The sequence below is a fragment of the Rhinoderma darwinii genome, chromosome 11 (assembly GCF_050947455.1).
Source record: "Rhinoderma darwinii isolate aRhiDar2 chromosome 11, aRhiDar2.hap1, whole genome shotgun sequence".
Lineage (NCBI taxonomy): Eukaryota > Metazoa > Chordata > Amphibia > Anura > Rhinodermatidae > Rhinoderma > Rhinoderma darwinii.
In genome coordinates, this window is record NC_134697.1 from 80,468,522 (window position 1) to 80,474,521 (window position 6,000).

The window sequence follows — 6,000 nt, forward strand, 5'->3', positions numbered from 1 at the left end:
TCAAGGAAATTATCTAGGGGTATAGTGAGCATTTTGACCCCACAGGTTTTTTACAGAAATTATTGGAAGTAGGCCGTGAAAATTAAAATCTAAATTTTTTTCCAAAGAAAATGTAGATTTAGCGATATTTTTTTTTTCTCATTTCCACAAGGACTAAAGGAGAAAAATCACCGCAAAATTTGTAAAGCAATTTCTCCCGAGTAAAACATTACCCCACATGTGGTCATAAACGGCTGTTTGAACACTCGGCAGAGCTTAGAAGGGAAAGAGCGCTATTTGGCTTTTGGAGCTCAAACTTAGCAGGAATGGTTTGCGGAGGCCATGTCACATTTACAAAGCCCCTATTTTACAGACGTTTTTACTTTAGCGTGTGAACATAGCCTGACACTGAAAAACAGCTCCAAAAACAGATCAAGAGGTAACAAGCTCCTTTTTACGGGGCATTTTTTTACATGCCGTTTTTTAAAACGGCAGCGTAAACCCCCCCCCCCCCTGTCTGAACCAAACAGTTTTTTCCCATTAACCCCTTCCCTCTTTAGCCACTTTTGACCTTCCTGACAGAGCCTCATTTTTCAAATCTGACATGTTTCACTTTATGTGGTAATAACGTTGAAATGCTTTCACCTATCCGGGCGATTCTGAGATTGTTTTCTCGTGACACATTGGACTTTAAGATAGTGGTAAAATTTGGTCGATACATTCAGTATTTAATTGTGAAAAACACGAAAATATAGTGAAAAATTGCAAAAATTTGCATTTTTCTCAATTTAAATGTATCTGCTTGTAAGACAGGCAGTTATACCACACAAAATTGTTGCTAATTAACATCACCCATATATCTACTTTAGATTGGCATCGTTTTTTGAACATCCTTTTATTTTTCTATGACATCACAAGGCTTAGAACTTTAGCAGCAATTTCTCACATTTTCAAGAAAATTTCAAAAGGCTATTTTTACAGAGGCCAGTTCAGTTGTGAAGTGGTTTTGAGGGCCTTATATATTAGAAACCCCCAAAAAGTCACCCCATTTTAAAAACTTCACCCCTCAAAGTATTCAAAACAGCATTTAGAAAATGTCTTAACCCTTTACACATTTCACAGGAATTAAAGCAAAGTAGAGGTGAAATTTACAAATTTCATATTTTTTTGCAGAAATTAATTTTTAATACAATTTTTTTTATAACACAGAAGGTTTTACCAGAGAAATGCAACTCAATATTTGTTGCCCAGTTTCTGCAGTTTTAGGAAATATCCCACATGTGGCCGTAGCGTGCTACTGGAATGAAGCACCGGCCTCAGAAGCAAAGGAGCACCTTGTGGATTTTGGGGCCTTATTTTTGTTAGAATATATTTTAGGCACCATGTCAGGTTTGAAGGGCTCTTGCGGTGCCAAAACAGTGAAAATCCCCCAAAAGTGACCCCATCTGGGAAACTAGACACCTCAAGGAAATTATCTAGGGGTGTAGTGAGCATTTTGACCGCACAGGTTTTTTACAGAAATTATTGGAAGTAGGCCGTGAAAATTAAAATCAACATTTCTTCAAAGAAAATGTAGGTTTAGCGATTTTTTTTCTCATTTCCACAAGGACTAAAGGAGAAAAAGCATCGCAAAATTTGTAAAGCAATTTCTCCCGAGTAAAACACTACCCCACATGTGGTAATAAATGGATATTTGGCACACGGCAGGGCTTAGAAGGGAAAGAGCGCCGTTTGGCTTTTGGAGCTCAAAATTTAGCAGGAATGGTTTGAGAGGCCATGTCACATTTACAAAGCCCCTGAGGGGACAAAACAATGGAAACCCCCCACAAGTGACCCCATTGAGGAAACTACACCCATTGAGGAAATTATCTAGGGGTATAGTGAGCGTTTTGACCCCACAGGTTTTTTGCATAAATTTTGGAAGTAGGCTGTGAAAATGATAATCTAAATTTTTTCTAAGAAAATGTAGGTTTAGCTAATTTATTCTCATTTCCACAAGGACTGAAGGAGAAAAAGCACCGTAAAATTTGTAAAGCAATTTCTCCCGAGTAAAACAATACCCCACATGTGGTAATAAACGGCTGTTTAGACACACGGCAGGGCTTAGAAGGGAAAGAGCGCCATTTGGCTTTTGGAGTCCACATTTAGCAGGAATGGTTTGCGGAGGCCATGTCACATTTACGAAGCCCCTGAGGGGACAAAACAGTGGAAACCCCCCACAAGTGACCCCATTTTGGAGACTACACCCATTGAGGAAATTATCTAGGGGTATAGTGAGCGATTTGACCCCACAGTTTTTTTGCAGAAAATATTGGAAGTAGGCCCTGAAAATAATAATCTACATTTTTTCAAAAAAAATCTAGGTTTAGCTAATTTTTTCTCATTTCCAGAAGGACTGAAGGAGAAAAAGCACCACAAAATTTGTAAAGCAATTTCTCCCGAGTAAAACAATACCCCACATGTGGTAATAAACGGCTGTTTGGACACACGGCAGGGCTTAGAAGGGAAACAGCACTATTTGGCTTTTTGAGATCACATTTAGCAGGAATGGTTTGCGGAGGCCATGTCACATTTGCAAAGCTCCTGAGGGGACAAAACAATGAAAACGCCCAAAAAGGGACTCCATTTAGGAAACTACACCTCTTGAAGAATTCATCTAGGGGTGTAGTAAGCATTTTGACCCCACAGACGTTTCATAGAACTTATTAGAATTAGGCAGTGAAAATAAAAACAGTCCTTTTTCTTCAATAAGACGTAGCTTTAGCGCTAATTTTTTCATTTTCTCAACAAATAAAGGAAAAAAAGAACCCAAAATTTGTAAAGCAATTTCTCCCGAGTACGGCAATACCCCATATGTGGTCATAAACTGCTGTTTGGGCAAACGGCAGGGCTCAGAAGGAAAGGACCGCCATTTGGAGTGCAGATGTTGCTGGATTGGTTTCTGGGCGCCTGTGGGCCCAAAACAGTGGAAACCCCCCAGAAGTGACCCCATTTTGGAAACGACACCCCTCAATGCATTTACCAAGGGGTGTAGTAAGCATTTTAACCCTGCAGGTGTTTTGTAGAAATTAGTGTTCACTCGATGTTGCAGAGTGAAAATGGGATTTTCTTCCATAGATATGCCAATATGTGGTGCCCGGCTTGTGCCACCATAACAAGACAGCCCTCTAATTATTATGCGGTGTTTCCCGGTTTTAGAAACACCCTACATGTGGCCCTAATCTTTTGCCTGGACATATGACAGGGCTCAGGAGTGAAGAGTACCATGCGGAGTGGAGGCCTAATTTGGCGATTTACAAAGTATTGGTTCACTTACAAATGGACACAGCCAGGCCAGAAATGCTGATGAAAGGGCGAGCAGGTGCTTTAAATAATAATAGCCACTCCCACTAGTCTTGAGGGGAGTGGTGTGTGGTGCATGGGATGTGTAGTAAGAAATAATAAATGAATAGTGTGTGTGCAAGTGTAATACTATAAGTGAAATATAGGGGGCAGTAATAAATGAAGTGCCTCAATAGAAATAAATGGATAATGGGGTGCAAGTGAGTGAAACATGGAGGGATAGTGTGTACGTCATGAGGCACAACGTGTATAGCCAGGTAGAAGCCTATTTGTGACGCCTTGATAATTCATAGAGCGGGCTACCCTGCTTGCTATGCCAAACAACAACACACCATGCTCTTCATTTATTACTGCCCCCTATATTTCACTTATAGTATTACACTTGCACACACACTATTCATTTATTATTTCTTACTACACATCCCATGCACCACACACCACTCCCCTCAAGACTAGTGGGAGTGGCTATTATTATTTAAAGCACCTGCTCGCCCTTTCATCAGCATTTCTGGCCTGGCTGTGTCCATTTGTAAGTATGGCCTTTGTCGGTGTTTTTGTATATGTCCCTGTTTTTATCGGTTCTGTTTGTGCATCAGGAACGTTCTGTTCCAGTTTAGGATTTAGGGACTCGCAAGTCTGGGGATCCTTGTCGTGGATTGCGAGCTTGCGTCCTTTTGGCCAAAATGATTACCAATACCCCAGGTATTTTTCATTATTATGTATATTCGCTTCTCTTGGACACAGCCGGGTCTTTGATGCTGGGAGAGCATGGTGTGTTGTTGTTTGGCATAGCAAGCAGGGTAGCCCGCTCTATGAATTATCAAGGCGTCACAAATAGGCTTCTACCTGGCTATACACGTTGTGCCTCATGACGTACACACTATCCCTCCATGTTTCACTCACTTGCACCCCATTATCCATTTATTTCTATTGAGGCACTTCATTTATTACTGCCCCCTATATTTCACTTATAGTATTACACTTGCACACACACTATTCATTTATTATTTCTTACTACACATCCCATGCACCACACACCACTCCCCTCAAGACTAGTGGGAGTGGCTATTATTATTTAAAGCACCTGCTCGCCCTTTCATCAGCATTTCTGGCCTGGCTGTGTCCATTTGTAAGTATGGCCTTTGTCGGTGTTTTTGTATATGTCCCTGTTTTTATCGGTTCTGAAAGTATTGGTTCACAACTGCAGAGGCTCAGATGTGAAATAATAAAAAGAAAACCCTGAGAAGTGACCCCATTATGGAAACTGCACCCCTCAAGGCATTTATTAAGAGGTGTAGTGAGCATTTTCACCCCACAGGTCTTTTCCATAAATGAATGCACTGCGGATGGTGCAAATTAAAAATTTATATTTTTCCCTAGATATGCCATTCAGTGGCAAATATGTCATGCCAAGCTTATGACACTGGAGACACACACCCCAAAAATTGTTAAAAGGGTTCTCCCGGGTATGACGATGCCATATATGTTGAAGGAAACTGCTGTTTGGGGACGCTGTAGGGTTCAGAGCCGAGGGAGCACCATTTGGCTTTTGGAGAGCGGATTTTGCTTGGTACTAAATTTGTTTGAGTATTGCTGGTGTTTTATAATGTGGGGGTACATGTAAGCGGGGCGGAGTATATAAGGGGCATAGTCAGGTGGTATGAAAAAAATAAAATAATCCATAGATGTGTGTTACGCTGTGAAGCAATCCTTTCCGCACAGGCCGGTGTCGCACTGATAAATGGTGTAATTTCTTATCCCCCTTTTGGTCCACACTCTGCACCTTTGTAGTTTGAGGAATTTTGCTGGGAAGTGTTGTCCTGGTATAATACGGGCACCGTCGCATCCAGCGGATATGTTTGGGCCCTCCCTTTCCTGGTTCCCTAATTTTAGGTCCTTGATAAATCGCCTCTTCAAACTGAAGAAATGTTCCCCTCGGGCACAACTGCATATTTTTTTATTTCCTGACTTATTGGAGCCATAACTAATTTTCTTTTTTCATAGACGTAGTGGTATGAGGGCTGGTCTGTTGTGGGACGAGCTGTAGTTATTATTGGTACCATTTTGGGGTACATGCGACTTTTTGATCACCTTTTATTCTATTTTTTGGGATGCCAGGTAAACAAAAAAATGCAATTCTGGCACAGCTTTTTTCGTTTTTTTTATACAGCGTTCACCACGCATTATAAATTACATGTTAACTTTATTCTGTGGGTCAGTACGATTCCGGCGATACCTAATTTATAGCACTTTTTTATGTTTTACAACTTTTTTCACAATAAAATTACTTTTGTAAAATGAATGTATTTTTTTTCTGTCGCCAAGTTGTGAGAACCATAACGTTTTAATTTTTTTGTCGACGGAGGTGTATGAGGGCTTGTTTTTTGCGGGACGAGCTATAGTTTTTATAGGTACCATTTTTGGATACGTGCGACTTTTTGATCACTTTTTATTCTAATATTTGTAGGGCAAAGTGACTAAAAAACAGAAACTCTGGTAACGTTTTTACGTTTTTTTTTACGCTGTTCACCGCGTGCAATAAATAATACAATATTTTGATACCTCAGGTCGTTACGGTCGTGGCGATACCAAATACATATGGTTTATTATTATTTTTCAATAATAAAGGACTTGATAAGAGTAAAAGGGGGATTGTGTTTTATTTGATTACTTGAAACT